The sequence below is a fragment of the Manis javanica genome, chromosome 2 (assembly GCF_040802235.1).
Source record: "Manis javanica isolate MJ-LG chromosome 2, MJ_LKY, whole genome shotgun sequence".
Lineage (NCBI taxonomy): Eukaryota > Metazoa > Chordata > Mammalia > Pholidota > Manidae > Manis > Manis javanica.
The window spans coordinates 185,134,346-185,159,298 of record NC_133157.1 but is presented as its reverse complement, the minus strand read 5'-3'; the positions used below and the strand labels follow the sequence as shown (position 1 = coordinate 185,159,298).

General features: G+C 38.7%; 1 protein-coding gene across 6 annotated transcripts in view; it reads left to right on the top strand.

Annotated features, from left to right (window-relative positions):
• The window catches only part of ANKRD46 (ankyrin repeat domain 46), a 58,126-nt gene that overhangs the window by 19,418 nt on the left and 13,755 nt on the right, over window positions 1-24,953 (top strand). For 3 of the 6 annotated variants that reach the window (XM_036995511.2, XM_036995510.2, XM_036995512.2), the window contains exon 2: window positions 24,198-24,287. The exons of 2 other annotated variants lie outside the window; for them this stretch is intronic. The gene's annotated coding sequence lies outside the window, so the exon portion shown is untranslated. Of the gene's footprint in view, window positions 1-20,943; window positions 20,966-24,197; window positions 24,288-24,953 lie in introns of those variants that run through there. One more of the 6 variants, XM_073229900.1, reaches the window with a different exon arrangement.

Genomic DNA, 24,953 nt, shown 5'->3' with positions numbered 1-24,953 from the left:
TCCTGTTGCTTTTGGATGGAGTGTTCTGTAGATGTCTGTTAGGTTCATCTATTCTAATATGTTCAGTGCCTCTGTATCTTTGCTTATTTTCTGTCTGGTTGATCTGTCCTTTGGAGTGAGTGGTGTGTTAAAGTCTCCTAAAATGAATGCATTGCATTCTATTTCCTCCTTTAATTCTGTTAGTATTTGTTTCACATGTGTAGGTGATACTGTGTTGGGTGCATACATATTTATAATAGTTATATCCTCTTGTTGGACTGACCCTTTTATCATTATGTAATGTCCCTCTATTTTCTTGTTACTTTCTTTGTTTTGAAGTCTATTTTGTCTGATACAAGTACTGCAACTCCTGCTTTTTCCTCACTATTAATTGCATGAAATATCTTTTTCCATGCCTTCACTTTTAGTTTGTATATGTCTTTGGGTTTGAAGTGAGTGTCTTGTAAGGTGCATATAGATGGGTCTTGTTTTTTTATCCATTCAGTGACTCTATTATGTCCTTTGATTGGTGCATTCAGACCAGTTACATTTATCAATAGGTATGTACTTATTGCCATTGCAGGCTTTAGATTTGTGGTTACCAAAGGTTCAAGGGTAATTCCCTTTCTATTTAGTAGTATAATTTAACTCACTTTGTATGGTATTACAAACACAACCTAAAAGTTCTTTTTTTTTCCCATTCCTTTTTCTTTCTTCTCCAGTCTTTCTATGTTATGAATCATATTCTGTACTCTTTGTTTATCCCTTGGGTGACATCTATTTAGCCTTAGTAATACTTCCATCTGTAGGTGTCCCTCCAAAATGCACTGTAGAGGTGGTTTATGGGAGGTAAATTCTCTCAGCTTTTGCTTATCTGAAAATTGTTTAATCCCTCCTTCAAATTTAAATGATAACCTTGCCGGATAGAGTATTCTTGGTTCAAGGCCCTTCTTTTTCATTGCATTAAATATATCATGCCAGTCCTTTCTGGCCTGAAGGTTTCTTTTGAGAAGTCTGATGATAGCCTGATGGGTTTTCCTTTGTATGTGATCTTTTTTCTCTCTCTAGCTGCTTTTAAAAGTTTGTCTTTATCCTTGATCTTTGCCATTTTAATTATTATATGTCTTGATGTTATCTTCCTTGGGTCCCTTGTGTTGGGAGATCTGTGTACTTCCATGGCTTGAGAGACTAGCTCTTTCCCCAGATTGGGGAAGTTTTCAGCAATTACCTCCTCAATGACACTTCCTATCCCTTTTTCTCACTCTTCTTCTTCTGGTACCCCTGTAATGTGAATATTGTTCCATTTGGATTGGTCACACAGTTCTCTCAATATTCTTTCATACTTAGAGATTATTTTTTCTCTCTGTGTCTCAGTTTCTTTGTATTCCTCTTCTCTAATTTCTATTCCATTTACCATCACTTCTATCTCATCTAATCTGCTTTTAGATCCCTCCATTGTATGTTTCATTGCACATATGGAATTTATTTATGATTGAATTTCCATCTTAAATTCGTTCCTGAGTTCTTGAATATTTTTCTGTACCTCCATAAGCATGTCTGAGATTTTTATTTTGAACTCTCTTTCAGGAAGGTTGGTGAGTTCCATTTCATTTGGCCCTTTTTCTGGGGTTTGTGAGATTTTGGTCTGAACCACATTCTTCTGATGTTTCATATTTCTGTGTGGTGCCCTCTAGTGCCCAGAAGCTCTTGTCTCTGGAGCTTCTCAGCCTGTAAGTGAGGTTGGGGGTCATAGGGGAGTGGAGCTGATACCTGGGGGGGGGAAAGTTCTGTTTCTTGATTCCTGTCTATGGTGCCTGTCTCCAGTGTCAGAGCCAGTGGGCCGAGCACACAGGTGTAAGCCTCTGTGCTTGGCATCTCTAGCTGTTGTAGGCGGGCCCTCCCTCTGGCTGGCCTGACACCAGCACAGTGACTGCCAGTTTGCAAACCGGTGTGGGTGGGCTAGGACGGGAGGTGCAGCAGGCTGCATATCACAGTGGGGGGCCTGGGAGTTGGGTAGCCAGCCAGAGGGGTGGAGCGCCTGAAGCTCCTCAAAGTTCCCAACTAGCTGGGCCGAGCACACCTAGACAACCTTGTTCAGCTCTCCCTTCTCCCGTGCAGCAAGCTCCGTGCAAACCCTGCCCCTTCAGCAGCCCTCTCGCTGCTAGGAAGCCTCTCAGACCAGTTGCCTTTTCTCTCACACAGAGCGGCCAGGTGTGGATCCTCTCCTCCACAAATGGCTGGAATCTCAGTCTCTCAAGCACCCTGCCTGTCAAAGCTCCCCACCGTCAAGAGCACCACACAATATAGGTTTCTGCTTACAAAGCAGACCTCCAGGGCCAGGTGTTCAGTCCCAGGCTTCCACTCCCTCCCTGCTCCATTTCTTTTCCTGCTGCCAGTGAGCTGGGGTAGGGGAAGGGTTTGGTTCCTGCCTGATTAAGGCTTTCATACATTACCCTGTTTCGTGAGGTGTGCAAGTAGCATGTGAAGTAACAGCCTTTCTGGTTCCCTCTGTTCTTATCTATAAAATCAGATCAGGTTAGATGATCCTGGATGACCCTTGGAGCAGTAAAAATTTGATGAAGTAATTAAGTTTCTCCTAAGAACACAATCTGTGCCTTCACATTGTTTGAGGTCAATCTGTTTTAAATTTTGTGGACTAATTAGAAAATAAGTAATGATTTACAAAAGTTGTAGTTCGCATGGTTTTAAATAACACCAAGTAAATGAATAACAATGTAATTCTTGTAGCACTTTAATTCTGTGTAAATGAAACTCTGCTAGGGTGGACTTAATGGGGTTTAGATTTCTAAATAGTCCTGAAATCATATTTATATTTTTGCTTGGTATACTTTTTTTTAATTGAGGTATAATTGACATGCAGCATTATGTTAGGTAAACTTTTTTTTTTAAGGGAAAGTGAACTTCATCTCAACTCTGAATTTTCAGATAAGTAACTGAAATCAAAGTTGCCAAAGTTGCACTTGAAGCCCAAGTAGGCCACAAGGTGGCACCATTAGGCCATATAAATAAAGTTCTTCTGTCACTAGAAAAAAAATGATTATTTTAAAGTCAGTTTTACAAAAGTAATACATGTGCATGGGAGACTGACCTCCCAATGCTAATCTAATGTCTTCACTGTATGATTGTAAATTATAAACTGGGAACTTCTATGGGAGAAGTCCCCTGCTAAGGATTTCAAACATGGTAAAATTACATAATAAAGATTTACAAGTACTGAAAGGTATTGGAATAAAATGAAATATCCAAGATAACCAATATTCCCTTTGTGAACAATTAATTTCTATTAATTATTAAGCCAATATCTTTTCAAAAGTTGAATTGTAGCTAAATTTTAATAGTGTGTAAAATAATAGTTAAGTAATATAAATTTATCAAGAAATGTGTATCAGAAATCCTTGCTTGGTGTTTTTTGATTTCCTGATAGGGAAAGAAAAATTAGGCAAGTGTTTTTTCTCTGTCCCAATGAGTCAGGAATACTTGAGAATAATGAGTCTAGGAATTTAGTTACTTCCTATAAAGTAGAAAACATTTCCAAATATTATGTTGTTTTTTCACAAACAGGTTTAGTTTGTGTGAGATAATTACAGAGTTAATTCAGAATATATGTGCTAGACAGATGTTTCCTATCAGAAACATGCATAGATATCTAATGTTTTCCTGAAGTTTAAATGTAAATGATTACAAGGAGTTAGTTCAGAGTATGTGGGCTAGACTAGTGTTTCCCTTTATGCAATCTTTGATGAAAAGGTTGGTGTAAGTCTGGGGAAAGGAAATCCTGGGGCAAAATACCCCTAAAAACCAAAATCAGTCAAAGGGAGAAATAAAGTTTAAAACCCGTTTATTGCTCACAAACTGCAGTCCCAAGCCGTCTTTCTTCTCTGCTCTAGCAGCAACAACACTGGCCCTCCCCCTCACCTCTCAGGTACAGATATGCCCTCTGTTGCCCAGGTAATTACCCATTGATATGGAGATGAACTTCTCCACCCCTGCGGAAAGAGGCAAATGCACTAAAGCCATACTTCTTTCCACCTCTTAACACCTATTGATATGCAGATATACTAAAGCCAGGTGAGATATTCTGGAAATGCTACAATTTTACCCACAATCCACCCTTCCAGAAATCTCGCCTTACAATTTACTCGATCCCTCTCTTCCAACCAATCTACTAACATGCAATAGCAATAGCAATAAAATCTTGATAATTCTCAAGCCAGAGGATTCAGCCTATGCAGATTAAGTAAATGTACTTTACAGCACAATCTCTCACTAAGCACGAAAATACGTTTCTATACTTGTTTACTCATTCCTAACAATCATGTTAGATTGCTCACACAACTTTTACCAAATATTAGACAAAGTCAAGCCTCTCTTTAAACATTATTTTCTTGGCAACAGCAACACAATCATAATTTTCAAGCCAGAGGATTCAGCTAGGTTACTTTACAGCACAGTCTCTCACTAAGCACAAAAATACATTTCTACACTTGTTTTCTCATTCTTAACAATCATGGTAGATTAAGTCCAAAGCTTGTCCATTCCAGTCATTACGCAGCAGCTGCAGCCAGGGGGTGTATCCAGGACACAAAGACCGTAGAAGCAAATAACCGTGATTGTTGGGGGCCAATTTGCTGTTATTACAGGTACACAGAAGGCCAGTTTCCAGGCCTTTTCCCCAAGGTGCCAGAAGAGCCAGCCATTGTTGGTCCATGTGTTGAAATGTCCAGGGCCATGTCCATTTTACTCCTAATTGCTGCACCCATCCTTGCAACACATGTCCAATAAAGCGGGTACCTCGATCGCTCTCAGTAACTGGCAACCAACCATAGGCTGCAGAGAGGCACTCTAGGCCCCTCTTGGTGGTTTGCTGATCTGCACAACGTGCAGGGCACTCCTTCTGGGCTTGGCTGACTTCTTCAAAGGTGAAAGACAAGCCACACCAATGGGCCCACATTGTCTTTTGAGGGGTTTGTGCCACGCCACTCCATTGCCTTTGGGTCCAGTCTTGCACCCACCCCACGGTGGGATAGGAGGTTATTACCTTGGTCAGAGCTGTTCTGGCCATGGGCTCTGTAGCCAGCAAGGTGTGGTACACAGCAGCCAGTTGCTTTTCTATCAAGGTGACCCGGACCTCTGCACCTTCCCATAGTTGTGGACAGGCTCCAGCCAGCAGCAAGAGCAGCAGCGACAGAAGCAGTAGCCTTAGGCACGGGCCGGGGTTGGCATGTCCAGCAGTGGTGGTGGCGCTTCCACGGCCACACGAGTGTATAGACACATGTCCCTCGGCACGAGCGCCACTTCTCCCCATCATTTCTAGGGGTGGCCCTCCCAAAGGTCGCGGCCATTATGACAGGTTTCGGGTTCACAGGAGCCCTGCCAACTAGGCCAATTGTAAGTCCGGGGAAAGGAAATCCTTTGGCAAAATACCCCTAAAAACCAAAATCAGTCAAAGGGAGAAACAAAGTTTAAAACCTGTTTATTGCTCACAAACTGCAGTCCCAAGCCATCTTCTCTACTCTAGCAGCAACAACACCGGCCCTCCCCCTCACCTCTCAGGTACAGATATGCCCTCTGTTGCCCAGGTAATTACGCATTAATATGGAGATGAACTTCTCTTCTCCACCCCTGAGGAAAGATGCAAATACACTAAAGTCATACTTCTTTCCACCTCTTAACGCCTATTGGTATGCAGATATACTAAAGCCAGGTGAGATATTCTGGAAATGCTACAATTTTACCCACAGTTGGCTAAACTAATTCATTATTTTTTAAAAATCTTACGACAACAAACTTGGTTTTTTCAACTATAAAATGAATATAATGATAGTACTTACCTATGAGGATTAAGTAAGTTATACTGGAAAAGTCCTTTAACAATGCCTGGAGTATAATTTAAATGTTAAATATTATGTATCTCATGTTGCTAAGCAAATGCAGAGTAATAACAGACATACAAACAAATCCTTTTTCCCCTTTTCATTAGGCTTTCCTATCTAATAACCTCTACTAAGTAGTATTTGATTAACCTACTTTTTAAAAATACTTGATTAGCCTACTTTTAATTAGAGTATGAACTTAAACATAATGAACTGCCTTTTCTTAAAGCAGCATTCTATAATTTACACATTTTAAGTTAACTTCACCTTTAATGGATTAATAAGGTATTAATTAGGAAGTAATTGATAGCTTGGTGTTGAAGAAATCACAAAATTAAGAATTTTAGGTTTGGTCATGTTAGGCTTGGAAATACCACAAAATGTAAATTCTTCACAAATTTAGATAAAAAGGAAAATGTATCTGTCTGTGATAGATCCAGATTTAAGAATTACTCTTTCTGAACTTCTATTACTTAATTTTGAGCTTTGGAAGTAGAATTCAGAAGGTTCTACTATAAACATCTTCCTTTCAAATGTTCTTTGTGGTACTGGGGTATTCCGAAAGGATAGTATTCTCAATTCCCTTTTTATTTACTTACCAGCATATTTTCAGAAAAGGAACTCCCCTTTTCCTTTTTTAAACTCAAAGTAACTATCCATATAACTTGCCCTTGTTTTGGATAGATAACCTTTGAAAGGTTAAAAATTGGAATCCTAACCATATGATTTAGGAGAATTTACATCCCAGGCTCTTCTAAGACAGTCTTTCAAAAAATACATAAATAAGGATCCTAAATCCAGTTTAGTTTAAGATGAACTCTAAATCAAAATCTTGGAAGTTTTATAGTGAGCAAAGCAAAAATTGCCTCAGGATGCTGTCACAGTAAAACTATTCACCCATAAAGAAATGAGACTGGTTCCACAGCCATACGTTATAGTCAGATCCATCTGTGTCACATCTTTTAAATGCATTGCCTAAGAACCCATTATTATAGTCAAATTTTGGCCAAAAATGTTATTTTAGAATTCTCTTAGACTCTGCATTTTGATTGGCTTAAAATGTCAATAAATTAGAAGGTGAAGGAAATAAAGAGGTACAAACTTCCAGTTATAAATAGTCACAGGGATGGAAGTGCGGCGTAGAGAATGGAATGGGTGATACTATGATATCTTTGTTAAGTTAACAGGTAATAACTACATTTATCATGATGAGCATTTAGTAATGTATATAATTATCAAATCACTGTGTTGTACTCCTGATGCCAGTATAATACTGTATATCAACTAATTCATAACAAATTTGTAAGTACTCATATAGAGGAAAAAAGCTGGAGGACCATAGCATCAAAATATTAATAAGTTATTTCTAGTTGGTAAGATTATGTATAACTTTTATTTTCTTATTTGTTCATACTTATTAAAAATTTTGCAGTGAACTGTGGAACTAGTCATAAGAAAAAAAATGTTACTTTAAAATCCTGTTACAATTTAGACTGTACGTTCAGCAAAGGATTAACAGATTCTCCTGTGTCTGGATTTCAGAAGCAATGTGCTAGGCACTGTATAATCTGCTAGGATACACAGATCAGATCCATTTCTCGCCTTCTAGAGACATGATCTGGCAGGAATTTTTGCAAACAATTGTGAACAAGCAACAGAGCTTTCTGTGAACCATTTTCTCTCTATTATCTTGTTAACTAGATGTCACATGGCATATTGGACATACAGACTATCTTTGAAGCCCACTCTGCCACTTACAGTAGTATGATCTTAGACTCATTAACCTCCCTAGGCCTTGGAAATTAAGACCACTCTATTAGAGAAATACAACTACTGAAGATAAATACGCTAAAGAAATATATTGTTAACATTTTGGGAAGGATTTAAATTTTTTAAATTATTGCTTTCACACAGCTAGATTTCTTTTAGATAATGACTATTTTCCTTGCCTGATACCTGTGGTTCTGTGTAGTCCTTAGGTTTTAAGAACAGTAATTCTAAAGTGCAAGCAGTTAGGAGTTAATGATCTCATTGGAAGTTCTTGTTTTATGGTTCTTTGAGGTTATTTATACTTTAAAACAATTGATACATATCCTGGATTTGGGGGTTCCATTTATTGTATATCATTCTCAGTTTATCTCTTTTCTGTGACATTAGATAATGTAAACAATGTGAGTATGCCATTTTTTTCCTTGCATTTTGCTGAAGTATTTAGTGCTTTGATCTGTGATGCAAGTTGCCATGTAGTCCTGATGTTTTCAGTCCCTTTGAACCAAGAATGTAGCATTTAATGTTGCCTTTCCTAGTGACCTTTCAAAATGAAAAATAAATACATAAATTATGTATGGCTGGTGATGGTGGATATAGAAGACCAACTTAAAGTTATGGTATAGTAAATATATGTTAAAATAGAACATGTTTTTTCATTAGTTCTAAACCATCCAAATACTATCATAAGTTATGTAGATTGACCTAAGATTAGCATACAAAGAATATATGCTAGAACTTTCCATCCAGTCAGTGATTTACAAACTTCCACCAAAACAGCCTTACTCATTTGTTATTGTTTTGTCTTGTTTTGTCTCAATCCAAATGTTTAATTATTGGAATTGAGACAAGTGCTGTTGATATTAGGAGCACTTGTTAGCCCCTGAGTCTTGCTTCTGCCAGGAACTCGGCCACTGAACCAGTCAATGGACATTGTCTTTTATGGACACCGTCCCTTAGGAACTGTTAACCAAGCTGTTGTTAACACCCAGAGGGCTTTCTGGAGCTTACTGTTCCACTATTGATTGTTCCAGCTTTGCCTCTGGGAGGAAACAGTTCTCTTTTTCTTTCCTGGAAGTCTTTACTTCCCACTAGAGTTGACCCCATTACTAGATGCTGCCCTGGGAATCAGTGACCAATGTTCCATGCAAGCTGTCTTCAGTAGAGTAGAGAGCTGTCTCCTCAGAGCTTTGCCCGGCCTCTGGAGGGCAGAAACTATTATTTTGGGGGTGGGGGTGCTTAAGTTATACAACTAACTGGCAATTAGTTGAACTGGGATTCAAACCCAAGTGGTTGAGCTCCACGTACATTCTGTGTGGATTAACCAAGCACTTTGAACAGCCTCTAGCAGTAGAAAAATTGCCTGTCTAGAATATTGTACACTCCTGAAAGTAGCTCCTCCCAGGAAAGACACTGTATCACATCTTTCTCCCTCCTGCCTTTCCCATCTTGAAAAGCAGTCTTCAGTATGCTTAGCTTTTATATCCATTCAGAGGGCAACAGACTCAACCCTCTGTGAATCTTGAAAGATACTAGTTCACTGTTCACCTTCATACATTATTGCCTCTAATTCTACTTGTGGAATGGTTCTTACTACACACTACCTTTGGGCATTCATTGGTGCTCTTCCAAATACTGGGTCCTACAAACTTTTCCATTAATAACCTCTCATTCTCCTGGTTGCCTGAGGCACCCAGATTACCCTAAAGAAGACCTTACATTCTTTCTTTCTTTTTTTATTAAGGTATCATTGATACATAATCTTATGAAGGTCTCCCTTGAGCAACATTGTGGTCACTACATTCATGCATATTATTGAGTCTCACCCATCCACCACAGTCACTGTCCATCAGCGTACCAAGATGCCACAGAGTCACTACTTGTCTTCTCTGTGCTACACTGTCTTCCCATAACCACCCCCACCATGTGTGCCAATCGTAATGCCTCTCAGTCACCTTCTCCGTCTCTCCCCACCTGCTCTCCACCACCCCTCCCCTTTGGTAACCACTAGTCCCTTCTCGGAGTCTGTGAGTCTGCTGCTGTTTTGTTCCTTCAGTTTTGCTTTGTTGTTATACTCCACAAATGAGTGAACTCACTTGCTACTTATCTTTCTCTGCCTGGCTTATTTCACTGAGCATAATACCCTCTTTCTCCATCCATGTTGTTGCAAATGCTAGGATTTGTTTTCTTCTGATGGGTGAATAATATTCCATTGTGTATATGTACCACATCTTCTTTATCCATTCATCTACTGAGGACACTTAGGTTGCTTCCATATCGTGGCTATTGTAAATAGTGCTGTGATAAACATAGGGGTGCATATGTCTTTTTGAATATGGAATCTTGTTTTCTTTGGGTAAATTCCTAGGAGTGGAATTCCTGGGTCAAATGTTATTTCTGTTTTTAGTTTTTTGAGAAAGCTCCATACTGTTTTTCACACGGCTGAACTAATTTATATGCCCACCAACAGTGTACAAGGGTTCCCCTTTCTCCGCATCCTCACCAGCATTTGTTGTTCCTAGTCTTTCAATGTATGCCATCCTAACTGATGCGAAGTGATATCTCATTGTAGTTTTAATTTTATTTCTCTGATAATTAATGATGTGGAGCATCTTTTCATGTGCCTGTTGGCCATCTGAATTTCTTCTTCGGAGAACTGTCTGTTCATATCCTCCACCCATTTTTTAATCAGATTATTTGCATTTTGGGTGTTGAGGCATGTGAGTTCTGTATATATATTGGATGTTAACCCCTTCTCAGATATGTCATTTATAAATATATTCTCCCATACTGTAGGACACCTTTTTGTTCTACTGATGTGTCCTTTGCTGTATAGAATCTTTTTAGTTTAATATAGTCCTATTTCTTCATTTTTGCTTTTGTTTCCCTTGCCCAAGGAGATATGTTCAGAAAAAAGTTGCTCATGTTTATATTCAAGAGATTTTTGCCTATGTTTTCCTCTGTGGGTTTTATGGTTTCATGACTTACATTCAGGTCTTTGATCCATTTTTTAAAAATTTATTTTGTTATCATTACTCTACAATTACATGAAGAACATTATTTTTACTAGGCTTCCCCCTTCACCAAGTCCCCACACACACCCTGTTACAGTCACTGTCCATCACCATAGTAAGATGCTGTAGAATCACTACTTGTCTTCACTGTGTTGCACAGCCCTCAACATGCACACCACCCTACATTATATATGCTAATCATAATGACCCCTTTCTTCCCCCCTTCTCCCTCCCTTCCCACCCATCCTCTCTAGTCCCTTTCCCTTTGTTAACTGTTAGTCCATTCTTGGGCTCTGTGATTCTGCTGCTGTTCTGTTCCTTCAGTTTTTCTTTGTTCTTATATTCGACATATGAGTGAAATCATTAGATACTTGTCTTTCTCTGCCTGGCTTATTTCACTGAGCATAATACCCTCTAGCCCCATCCATGTTGTTGCAAATGGTAGGATTTGTTTGCCTCTTATGGCTGAATAATATTCCATTGTGTATATGTACCACTTCTTCTTTATCCATTCATCTACTGATGGACATTTAGGTTGCTTCCATTTCTTGGCTATTATATATAGTGCTGCAATAAACATAGGGGTGCATCTGTCTTTTTCAAACTGGGCTGCTGCATTCTTGGGGTAAATTCCTAGAAGTGGAATTCCTGGGTCAAATGGTATGTCTATTTTGAGCTTTTTGAGGAACCTCCATACTGCTTTCCACAATGGTTGAACTAATTTACATTCTCACCAGCAGTGTAGGAGGGGTCCCCTTTCTCCTCGCCAACATTTGTTGTTGTTTGTCTTTTGGATGGTGGCGATCCTTACTGGTGTGAGGTGATATCTCATTGTGGTTTTAATTTGCATTTCTCTGATGACTAGCGATGTGGAACATCTTTTCATGTGTCTGTTATCCATCTGAATTTCTTCTTTGGAGAACTGTCTGTTCAGCTCCTCTGCCCATTTTTTAATTGGATTATTTGCTTTTTGTTTGTTGAGGTGCATGAGCTCTTTATGTATTTTGGATGTCAACCCTTTATTGGATCTGTTGTTTATGAGTATATTCTCCCATACTGTAGGGTACCTTTTTGTTCTATTGATAGTGTCCTTTGCTATACAGAAGCCTTGCAGCTTGATGTAGTCCCACTTGTTCATTTTTGCTTTTGTTTCCTTTGCCTGGGGAGATATGTTCATGAAGACGTCGCTCATGTTTACGTCCAAGAGATTTTTGCCTATGTTTTTTTCTAGGAGTTCTATGGTTTCATGACTTACATTCAGGTCTGTGATCCATTTCGAATTTACTTTTGTGTATGGGGTTAGACAGTGATCCAGTTTCATTCTCTTACTTGTAGCTGTCCAGTTTTGCCAATGCCATCGTTGAAGAGACTGTCATTTCCCCATTGTATGTACATGGCTCCTTTATCGTATATTAATTGATCATATATGTTTGGGTTAATGTCTGGAGTCTCTATTCTGTTCCACTGGTATGTGGCTCTGTTCTTGTGCCAGCACCAAATTGTCTTGATTACTGTGGCTTTGAAATAGAGCTTGAAGTTTGAGAGTGAGATCCCCCCCCCCCCCCACTTTATTCTTCCTTCTCAGTATTGCTTTGGCTATTTGGAGTCTTTGGTGTTTCCATATGAATTTTTGAACTGTTTGTTCCAGTTCGTTGAAGAATGTTGTTGGTAATTTGATCGGGACTGCATCAAATCTATATATTGCTTTGGGCAGGATGGCCATTTTGATGATATTAATTATTCCTAGCCAGGAGCATGGGATGAGTTTCCATTTGCTAGTGTCCTCTTTAATTTCTCGTAAGAGTGTCTTATAGTTTTCAGGGTATAGGTCTTTCACTTCCTTGGTTAGGTTTATTCCTAGGTATTTTATTCTTTTTGATGCAGTTATGAATGGAATTGTTTTCCTGACTTCTTTTTCTATTAGTTCATTGTTAGTGTATAGGAAAGCCACAGATTTCTGTGTGTTAATTTTGTATCCTGCAACTTTACTGTATTCTGATACCAGTTCTAGTAGTTTTGGAGTGGATTCTTTAGGGTTTTTTATGTACAATATCGTGTCATCTGCAAATAGTGATAGTTTAACTTCTTCTTTACCAATCTGGATTGGTTGTATTTCTTTGTTTTGTCTAATTGCCATGGCTAGGATATCCAGTACTATGTTGAATAACAGTGGGGAGAGTGGGCATCCCTGTCTTGTTCCCAATCTCAGAGGAAAAGCTTTCAGCTTCTCGCTGTTCAGTATGGTGTTGACTGTGGGCTTATCATATATGGCCTTTATTATGTTGAGGTACTTGCCCTGTATACCCATTTTGCTGAGAGTTTTTCTCATGAATGGATGTTGAATTTTGTCGAATGCTTTTTCAGCATCTATGGAGATGATCATGTGGTTTTTGTCTTTCTTCTTGTTTATGTGGTGGATGATGTTGATGGATTTTCGAATGTTGTACCATCCTTATATCCCTGGGATGAATCCCACTTGGTCATGGTGTGTGATCCTTTTGATGTATTTTTGAATTCGGTTTCCTAATATTTTGTTGAGTATTTTTGCATCTATGTTCATCAGGGATATTGGTCTGTAATTTTCTTTTTTGGTGGGGTCTTTGTCTGGTTTTGGTATTAGGGTAATGTTGGCTTCATAGAATGAGTTTGGAAGTATTCCCTCCTCTTCTATTTTTTGGAAAACTTTAAGAAGAATGGCTATTATGCCTTCTCTGTATGTCTGCTAAAATACCAAGGAACATCCCCCTGAACCGGGAGTTTTGTTCCTTGGTCGTTTTTTGAGTACTGCTTCAATTTCTTTGCTGGTAATTGGTTTGTTTAGATTCTGTGTTTCTTCCTTGGTCAGTCTTGGAAGGTTATATTTTTCTAAGAATTGTCCATTTTTTCTAGGTTTTCCAGTTTGTTAGCATATAAGTTTACATAGTATTCTAATAATTCTTTGTATTTCTATGGGGTCCGTCGTGATTTTTCCTTTCTCATTTCTGATTCTGTTGATGTGTGTTGATTCTCTTTTTCTCTTAATAAGTCTGACTAGAGGCTTATCTATTTTGTTTATTTTCTCAAAGAACCAGCTCTTGGTTTCATTGACTTTTTCTATTGTTTTATTCTTCTCAATTTTATTTATTTCTTCTCTGATCTTTATTATGTCCCTCCTTCTTCTGACTTTACGCCTCATTTGTTCTTCTTTTCCAATTTCGATAATTGTGACATTAGACTATTCATTTGGGATTGTTCTTCCTTCTTTAAATATGCCTGTATTGCTATATACTTTCCTCTTAAGACTGCTTTTGCTGCATCCCACAGAAGTTGGGGCTTTGTGTTGTTGTTGTCATTTGTTTCCATATATTGCTTGATCTCTATTTTAATTTGGTCATTGATCCATTGATTATTTAGGGACATGTTGTTAAGCCTCCATGTGTTTGTGGGCCTTTTTATGTTCTTTGTACAATTTAGTTCTAGTTTTATTCCTTTGTGGTCTGAAAAGTTAGTTGGTAGAATTTCAATCTTCTTGAATTTACTGAGGCTCTTTTTGTGGCCCAGTATGTGGTCTATTCTGGAGATTGTTCCATGTGCACTTAAGAAGAATGTGCATGCTGTTGCTTGTGGATGTAGAGTTCTATACTTGTCTATTAGGTCCATCTGTTCAAGTGTGTTCTTCAGTGCCTCTGTGTCCTTACTTATTTTCTGTCCAGTGGATCTGTCCTTTGGAGTGAATGGTGTGTTGAAGTCTCCTAAAATGAATGCATTGCATTCTATTTCCTCCTTTAGTTCTGTTAGTATTTGTGTCACATATGCTGGTGCTCCTGTGTTGGGTGCATATGTATTTAGAATGGTTATATCCTCTTGTTGGACTGAGCCCTTTATCATTATGCAATGTCCTTCTTTATCTCTTGTTACTTTCTTTGTTTTGAAGTCTATTTTGTCTGATACTAGTACTGCAACACCTGCTTTTTTCTCCCTATTGTTTGCATGAAATATCTTTTTCCATCCCTTGACTTTTAGTCTGTGCATGTCTTTGGGTTTGAGGTGAGTCTCTTATAAGCAGCATATAGATGGGTCTTGCTTTTTTATCCATTCTATTACTCTGTGTCTTTTGATTGGTGCATTCAGTCCATTTACATTTAGGGTGATTATTGAAAGATACGTTCTTATTGCCATTGCAGGCTTTAGATTCGTGGTTACCAAAGGTTCAAGGTTAGCTTCTTTAGTATCTTACGGTTTAACTTAACTCGCTTATTGAGCTATTATAGACACTGTCTGTTGATTCTTTATTTCTCTCCCTTCTTATTCCTCCTCCTCCATTCTTTATATGTTGGGTTTTTTATTCTGTGCTCCTTTGTGTTTCCTTTAAGTGCTTATGTGGATAGTTGATTTTATTTTTTGCCTTTAGTTAGTATTTGGTTGGTCTGCTTTCTTTGCTGTGATTGTATTTTCTCTGGTGACATCTGTTTAGCCTTAGGAGTGCTCTCATCTAGAGCAGTCCCTCTAAAATACCCTGTAGAGGTGGTTTGTGGGAGGCAAATTCCCACAACTTTTGCTTGTCTGGGAATTGTTTAACCCCTCCTTCATATTTACATGATAATCGTGCTGAGTACAGTATTCTTGGTTCAAGCCCCTTCTGTTTCATTGCATTAAATATATCATGCCATTCTCTTCTGGCCTGTAAGGTTTCTGTTGAGAAGTCTGATGATAGCCTGATGGGTTATCCTTTGTAGATGACCTTTTTCCTCTCTCTAGCTGCCTTTAAAACTCTGTCCTTGTCCTTAATCTTTGCCATTTTAATTATTATGTGTCTTGGTGTTGTCCTCCTTGGGTCCTTTCTGTTGGGAGTTCTGTGTACTTCTATGGTCTGAACGATTATTTCTTCCCCCAGTTTGGGGAAGTTTTCAGCAATTATTTCTTCAAATACACTTCCTATCCCTTTTTCTCTCTTCTTCTTCTGGTACCTCTATAATGCGGATATTGTTCCGTTTGGATTGGTCACACAGTTCTTCTAATATTCTTTCATTCCTGGAGATCTTTTTATCTCTCTCTGTGTCAGCTTCTATGCATTCCTGTTCTCTGGTTTCTAGTCCATCAATGGCCTCTTGCATCTTATCCATTCTGCTTATAAATCCTTCCAGAGATTGTTTCATTTCTGTAATCTCCTTCCAGACGTCATCCCTTAGCTCTTGCATATTTCTCTGCAGCTCCATCAGCATGGTTATCACCTTTATTTTGAATTCTTTTTCAGGGAGATTGGTTAGATCTATCTCCCCAGATTCCTTCTCAGAGGAGGATGTCTGGGTTAGTCTGGTCTGTATCAGATTCTTGTGCCTTTTCATGGCGATAGAGGTAGTTGTGGGAAGCTGGCACGTGTGTTGGCTGGGAGAACATCCCTTCTTGCTGGTTTGTGGCCTTCCTTTCCTGGGAGAATGGCAACCCCTAGTGGCTTGTGCTGAGCAGCTGTGCACAGATGGGGTTTCTAATTCTTGCCTGGCAGCTGTGAAAGAATCTCTGCCCTGCTGCTGTGGGTGTCGCTAGCCTCAGGCAGCTGCTCCACTATGGTGGAGCAGCGTTGGAGGGGAAATGGGCCGGAAGCTGTTTATCTCTGTGAGGGACCTCTGAGCTGGGCTGCTGCCCAAGGATTAGGGTGCCTGGAGTTCCCTGGGATTCCTAGCTGCTGGGCTAAGTGTCCCCGGACATTTCTGTCCAGCTGTTGGGTCCCTGTGCCTTTAAGTCTTTCGAAAGGCACTCACTTTTCTTTGTCCCAGGGGCACCGGCTGCGGGGACCCATTTGCAGGTTTTACCGTCCCGTTTCCCTAGTATCCAGCACCCCACGCACTGTGTGTCTGCACTCCGGTGCCGATGGCTAGGGCTGGGTGTTTAGCAGTCCTGAGCTCCCTCTCCCTCCCTGCTCTGACTCCTCTCCTCCCACTGGGAGCTGGGGTGAGGGGCTCTCAGGTCCTGCCGGGCTGCGGCTTGTATCTTACCCCCTTCGCGAGGCACTGGGTTTCTGCAGGTGTAGATGTAGCCTGGCTGTTGTCCTGTATCTTCTGGTCTCTCTTTTGGGAATAGTTGTTTCTATTGTATTTTCAAAAATATATATATGGTTTTGGGAGGAGATTTCCTCTGCTCTACTCACGCTGCCATCTTGGCTCCCATCTTTGATCCATTTTGAGTTTACTTTTATGTATGGGTTTAGACAATAATCCAGTTTTATTCTCTTTCATGTAGCTGTCCAGTTTTGCTAGCACCAGTTGTTGAAGAGGCCGTCATTTCCCCCATTGTATATCCATGGCTCCTTTATTATATATTAATTGGCCATATATGCTTGTGTGTATATCTGGGCTCTCTATTCTGTTCTATTGGTCTATGGTTCTGTTCTTTTGCCAGTACCAAATTGTCTTGATTACTGGGATCTATAGTAGAGCTTGAAGTTGGGGAGTGTAATCCCCCCAGCTTTATTCTTCCTTCTCAGGATTGCTTTGGCTATTTGGAGTCTTTTATGGTTCCATATGAATTTTAGAACTATTTGTTCTAGTTTGTTGAAGAATCCTGTTGGTATTTTGATAGGATTGCATTGAATCTATAGATTGCTTTAGGCAGGATGGCCATTTTGACAATATTAGTTCTTCCTATCCATGAGCACGGATCTGATTCCATTTATTGCTGTCTTCTTTAATTTCTCTCATGAGTGTCTTGTAGTTTTCAGGGTATAGGTCTTTCACTTCCTTAGTTAGATTTATTCCTTTACAATTAGATGCAATTGTAAACAATTGTTTTCCTGATTTCTCTTTCTGCTAGTTCATTGTTAGTATATAGGAATGCAACAGATTTCTGTGTATTAATTTTGTATTCTGCAACTTTGCTGAATTCAGTTAGTTCTGGTAGTTTTGGAGTGGATTCTTTAGGGTTTTTTATGTTCAATATCATGTCATCTGCAAACAGTGACAATTTAACTTCTTCCTTACCAATCTGGATGCTCTTCATTTCTTTGTATTGCCGTGGCTAGGACCTCCAGTACTATGTTGAATAAAAGTGGGGAGAGTGGACATCCTTGTCTTGTTCCCAATCTTAAAGGAAAAGCTTTCAGCTTTTTGCTGTTCAGTATGATGTTAGCTGTGATCTTGTCATATATGGCCTTTTTAATGTTGAGGTACTTGCCCTCTATACCCATTTTGTTGAGAGTTTTTATCATTAATGGATGTTCAATTTTGCCTAATGTTTTTTCAGCATCTTTTGAGATGATCTTGTCATTTTTGTCCTTTTTGTGGCTGTAGTGTATGGTGTTGATGGATTTTTGAATACTGTGCCATCCTTGCATCCCTGGAATAAATCTTATTTGATCCTGATGGATGATCTTTTTCATATATTTTTTAATTCAATTTCCTTATATTTTGTTGAATATTTTTGCATCTATGTTCATCAAGGATATTTGTCTGTAATTTGTGTGTGTGTGTGTGTGTGTGTGTGTGTGTGTGTGTGTGTGTGTGTGGTGTCTTTGCCTGGTTTTGGTTTTAGAGTACTGCTGGACTTACAGAATGAGTTTGGAAGTATTCCCTCTTACTTCTTGGAAAACTTTTAAGGTGGATGGGTATTAGGTCTTCTCTAAATGTTTGATAAAATTCAGCGGTGTAGTCATCTGGTCCAGGCATTTGTTCTTAGGTGGCTTTTTGATTATCAGTTCAATCTCATTGTTTGTAAGTGGTCTGTTCAGATTTTCTGTTTCTTCCTAGGTCAGTCTTGGATGTTTGTATTTTTCTAGAAAGTTGGCCATTTCTTCTAGGTTATCCAATGTGTTAGCATATAATTTTTCATAGTATTCTCTAATAATTTATATTTCTATGGTGTCCATAGTGATTTTCCCTTTCCCATTTCTGATTCTGTTTGTGTGTGTAGACTCTTTTTTTTCTTGATAAGTATTGGTAGGGGGTTATCTGTTTTGTTTATTTTCTTCAGAAACTACCTCCTGGTTTCATTGATTCTTTCTATTGTTTTATTCTTCTCCATTTTTATATATTTCTGCTCTGATATTTATTATGTCCCTCCTTCTACAAGTTTGGGCCTCCTTTGTTGTACTTTTTCTAGTTTCATTAATTGAGTTTAGATTGTTCATTTTGGATTTCTCTTCTTGAGGTAAGCCTGTATTGCAATATACTTACTTCTTAGCATGGACTTCGCTGTGTGCCACAGATTTTGCACTGTTGTGTTATTGTTTTCAACTGTCTCCATATATTGCTTGATCTGTTTTAATTTGGTCATTGATCTATTGATTATTTAGGAGCATGTAAGCCTCCATGTGTTTGTGAGCTTTTTTGTTTTCTTTGCATACTTTAGTTCTAGTTTCATATCTTTGTGGTCTGAGAAGATGGTTGATACAGTTTCAGTTCTTCTGAATTTACAGAGGCTGTTTTTGTGACCAAGTATGTGCTCTATTCTTGAATATGTTCCATGTGCACTTGAGAAGAATGTGTATCCTGCTGCTTTTGGGTGGAGTATTCTGTAGATGTCTGTTAGGTTCATCTGTTCTAATGTGTTGTTTGGTGCCTCTGTCTCCTTACTTATTTTCTGTCTCGTTGATCTGTCTTTTGGAGTGAGTTGTGTGTTGAAGTCTCCTAAAATGAATGCATTGCATTCTATTTCCTGCCTTAATTTTGTTAGTATTTGTTTCACATATGTAGGCGCTCCTATGTTGGTTGCATAGATATTTATAATGGTTATATCCTCTTGTTGGACTGACACCTAATTATGTAATGTCCTTCTATGTTTCTTGTTACTTTCTTTGTTTTGAAGTCTGTTTTGTCTGATACAAGTACTGCAACTCCTGCTTTTTTCTCTGTTATTTGCATGAAATATCTTTTTCCGTGCCTTCACTTTTAGTTTATGTATGTCTTTGGGCTTGAAGTGAGTCTCTTGTAGGCAGCATATAGATGGGTCTTGTTTTTTTATTCATTCAGTGACTCTATGTCTTTTGACTGATGCATTCAGTCCATTTACATTCATAGTGATTATCAATTGATATATACTTATTGCAGGCTTAAGATTCATGGTGACCAAAGGTTCAGGGGTAGCTTCTTTACTATCTAACAGTCTAACTTAACTCAGTACTTCATTTCAAACACCATCTAAAGATTCTTTTTTTCCCCTCCCTTCTTTTTCTTCCTCCTCCACTCTTTATATATTAGGGGTCATATTCTGTACTCTTTCTGTATCCTTTGACTGACTTTGTTGGTAGTTGATTTAATTTTGCATTTGCTTAGTAATTAATTGGTCTACTTCCTTTACTGTAGTTTTATTTTCTCTAGTGACAGCTTTTTAGCCTTAGGGACACTTCCATCTATTGCAGTCCCTGCAAAATACACTGTAGAGACAGTTTGTGGGAGGTAAATTCCCTCAACTTTTGCTTATCTGGAAATTGTATAATGCCTGCTTCAAATTTAAATGATAATCTTTCCAGGTAGTGTATTCTTGGTTGGAGGCCCTTGTTTCATTTCATTAAATATATCATGCCACTTCCTTCTGGCCTGTACAGTTTCTGTTGAGAAATCTGATGATAGCCTGATGGGTTTTCCTTTGTATGTGATCTTTTTTCTCTTTCTGGGTGCTTTTAATGCTCTGTCCTTATGCTTGATCTTTGCCATTTTAATTATTATATGTCTTAGTGTTGTCTTCCTTGGGTCCCTTGTGTTGGGAGATCTGTGTACCTCCATGGCCTGAGAGACTATCTCCTTCCCCAGATTGGGGAAGTTTTCAGCAATTATTTCCTCAAAGAGACTTTCTGTCCCTTTTTCTCTCTTCTTCTTCTTCTTCTTCTGGTACCCCTATAATATGAATATTCTTCCATTTGGGTTGGTCACACAGTTCTCTGAATATTCTTTCATTCCTAGAAATCCTTTTTTCTCTCTGTGCCTCAGCTTCTTTGTATTCCCATTCTCTAATTTCTATTTCATTTGCCATCTCTACCTCATCTAATCTGCTTTTTAAATCATTCCATTGTATATTTCATTTTGGGTACTGTGTTTTTCAAAGTTTCTGTCTCTTTCTTGAAGTCGTCCCTGAGATCTTGAATATTTTTCTGTAGCTCCACAAGCATGTTTATGCTTTTTATTTTGAAATCTTTACCAGGAAGATTGATTTCAGTTTCACTTAGCCCTGTTTCTGGTGTTTGTGGGACTTTGGTTTGTACTGGGTTCTTTTGCCATTTCATATTTGTATTGATTACTCTGGAATAATAACTTTGTGTATGCAGAAAATGCCCAGAAGCTCTAGTGCCCAGAAGCTCTACTCTCTGGAGCTGCCTAGCACCTGGATCGATGGCAGGGGTCACAGGTGAGCGGTGCTGGTGCTTGTTGGTAGGAAAGAATTCTTTCCTGCTTCCCTGTTGCAGTGCCTGCCTTCACCTCCAGGCCCATTGGGCAGAGCTTGCAGGGAGGAGCCTTTGTGTTATGCTCCTGTAGCTGCTGTAGTTGGAGCTGCCCTCTGGCTGGCCCAGCACAATGGTGGGGGCAGCAGGTTTGCGAGCCAGGGCTGACGGGGAGGAAGTAGCAGCAGGCTGCATATTGTGGTGGGTGGCCTTGGCATGCATTGCCAGCCAGGGGCATGAAGTGCCTGAAGCTCCTGAAACTTCTCAACCTGCTGGGCTGAGTGTACTGGGACAGTTTTGTCCACCTGTTCTTTCTCCCAAGGAGCAAGGTCTGTGTGGTCCTTGCCCCTTAGCAGCCCTCTTGCTGTTGGGAAGTCTTTCAAATTACCCACCTTTCTTTTGTCCCAGAGCGGCAGTTATGGGTACCTGTTCTCCACAAGCAGGTGGAATCTCAGTCTCTCCAAGTATTCTGCCTGTTTTAGCTTTCCAACCCCACTAATCTCCAGAGCACCATGTAATGTATGTTTGTTCTCCCAGAGCAGATCTCCAGGGCTAGGTGTTCAGCAGTTCTAGGCTTTTACCCCTTCCCCACTTTGTTTCTCTTCCTCCTGCTGGTGAGCTGGTGTGGGGGGAAAGCTTGGTTCCACTGGATTGTGACTCTGCTACTTTACCCTTTTCCATGAGGTCTTCTCTTTTCCCCAGATATAGGCAGTCTGTCACAGTCTTCTTTCTGGTTGCTCTTTCAGTTTTCACTATATTTGCTGAATTACCACATATGTGGTTTGGGGTGGAGGTTTCTGTCTCATTTCTCACACTGTGATCTTTAAGCCTCACATTCTTTCTTTTTTTGCATGGGAAAATAGGTACCTTCAGACTCGACAGTTTCTTAGTCAAAATCTTCAGACTCCATACTCCCAGCAGTTGCACTACTGGCCATTTATCCCAGAGAAATGGAGATTTAACAGTCACATAAAAACATGTATCTAAAAGTTGTAGAAGCTTTAATGTAGCACCCCAAAATGAGATAACCAGATGTCCTTCCATGAAACTGTAGGACATCATACCATGGAATATTACTCAGCAAAAAAAAAAGTATTGATACACACAACAACCTGGATAAATCTTCAGAGAATTATGTTGTGTGTGAAAAAAGATCCCAAAAGGTTATGTATTGTATAGTTCCATTTCTATAACATTCTAGAAATGACACAGTTATAGAATGGAAGACAGTGTAGTGGTTTCCAGGGTATAGAAAGTGGTGGGTGGGTGGAATGGAAGTAGCTGTGCCTATAAAGGGGCAACATGAGACATCCTTGCAGTGATGGAAATTTTCTGCATCTTGACTACAGCAACATCAACATCCTTGTTGTGACACTGTACTATTGTTTTGCAAGATGTTACCATCAGGGGAAAGTGCGTGAGAGTACTCAGGATCTCTATTTCTTACAACTGCATGTGAATCTATAATAATCTCAAAATAAAAAGTTCATTTAAAAAATCTTCAGTATTCTTCATCAATAGTTACTGTTATAGTGTCCAGAGTTTTATTGACTTTTATAACTTCTTGGGAAGCTATTAATAGATTTCTTCTGATTAAGGTCTAACTAGGGTCTCAGACATTTTCTTGTCAGGATTCTAATAATTAGGTCTAATGTATTTGTATACTAAGTTTGAAGTCACATAAAACTGTAATTTGATCAAATGAATTTCCTTATGGGGCTCATCATATCAAAATAAAATGCAGAAGCATTGTCTTGTGGATTTATGGGAACATTAGGATTATTTATGGGGGATAACTGTATACTTTATAATTCTATCTCGAAATGAGAAGCAAAACTTGTTCTTTTCATAACATGAACCCTACTGTCTTTGGAATAACCCCCTTGTACTATTTTAACATTGAAAATTAAGCCAAATCATTTATTAGAGAGAGGCTTTAGTCATGACGACTGAACTCCAGTGGTCAGTCAGGACATGAAAAGTGCTACACTTTGGAAGAACTCAGAATACAAGGAAATTAATTAAGTGGTTCAATGATATGAAGTTTGTCTACATTAGTATAGCAGAATCATAGAAAACTATGACATAATTGATGAGGGTACATGTTTTGTGTATTATCATGTCATGATATGTATTGAAACTATTGTTGGACTGGTTCCTACATGTAATTTGTCAGACCTTGTCTTCCAGCTTAGCACTGATAGCCCTTATTATATAATCTGACTTACATATTATAAATGGAACTTCAGAAAATGCCATTAATATTTCACTATATAAGCTTATTAAAGGGATTTGATAACAGTGAGCATGAATGACTAATATGAAATTCAATAACCTGAACTTCAGCCTGATCTGTAACTTTGGGATTTAGTCTTTATGTTCTACCAGTAAATGGCACATTTTGAATACACAGTAAAATTAGTTTAATGAATTTATATTGAGTTTTTGCGGGCCATTACTGCCTACCCATGACTGTGCTCCTATGGCCCCTGAAGAGAAGAGTGCAGTAGGACAGACAAGATACTCTCAGTGCGCAGAGGGGAAACCTGAACGGGTCCCAGGGAAAGTGTGAAAGAGCAGCAGCACCATGTTTCATGGGGAGCAGGGTCAGGCATGTGGAAAAGCCTGCAGATAGATTTGAGCCAGTTTTTCTTTCACACTGAAAAGAAAAGGGGGGAATCTGAGGAGGATATATAAGTACTAGCATTCAGGATAAATTAGAAATCTCTTTTTCTTAAATATATCATGTTTGGTTTAAATATAAGTATTGCTTGTTTTTACTTTTTCCTCTTTTATTTCTAAAAATGCTTTTGTGGGCTAATTTGAGATCTAGCCACCATTTGTAATGTGAGTAATATGCATTCTGAATTCTAGTGACTAAGAGTGAATTGTCTATGCTCAGTTTGTTCCCTACTGATGGCATATAACTTGATCTTTTTCTTTGGTCTTTCTGACCATGCTTTCCTGTTTGTGGGCAGTAGATCCACTCCTGTTAAGTCTCTATTTTTCCTTTTAACTACTTTATTACTTGTCAGTTAGTGACTAGCTTACAAGTTGATATGTCACAAGCCTTACCCATAAGATGTTTTAGAGAATATCATAAGGCCCCACTCGTTTGTATTTAATAGAACAGGAAGTCCTTTTCGTGCCATACCTTTGTGATAATTTAATTTTCCATTTACTGTGGATCCTTTCCAGCACATTTTTGGATATCTTGTTGAACCTTCTTAACAATTCAGAGAAACTGCCGAGTGACTACTAAAAGAAGGCTCTAATCTTAAAGCTTACGTGAGTATTTTCTACTCTGAACTTGCTCAAAATCTGTGAAAGCTTCATTGACCCATGGCCTTGCTTTAGGGCAGACTCAGTTCTGTGATCAAGATGAAAATATTATCTACCATTGGGCTTATTAAATTTGGGGGTTTGGTTAATTTCTCAAGGACACAAACACAAAATACACCACACTTATTCTCACTTAAAAAATAGACAAGAAAGGTTTGTCTTTTTACTGAGCTAATATCGAAAAGAATCCCATTTTGCAAACCGCAAGAATTCTTACTTTGTTTGAACCAAAATACCAAGTAGATTGTTTTTCATTATCTGTTCTTCAGAATTTAACCAAAACTCATTACCTCTTGAAACACACTTGATATGTGGTATTTTACTTTTTAAAAAGTGTGTGATAGCTTTGTCTTTTCTATGATCCAATCCAGTGAATACTCTAAGGGAAAATAGAGAGATTAGCCTTAAGAGAATTATTAACTATTGTATTGACTAATTCCTTTTCATTGGGTTAATTTCTTTAAAAAGCATTATATAGTATCATAATCTGAAGTTTAATTTGATCTCTTGTCTAGTTTCAGAAAAACAAAAACAATGGGTATTTTTAATGAGCTTATACTAAATCTATAAATTAACTTGACATCTTTCTAATTTTGGGTCTTCCTATTTAGG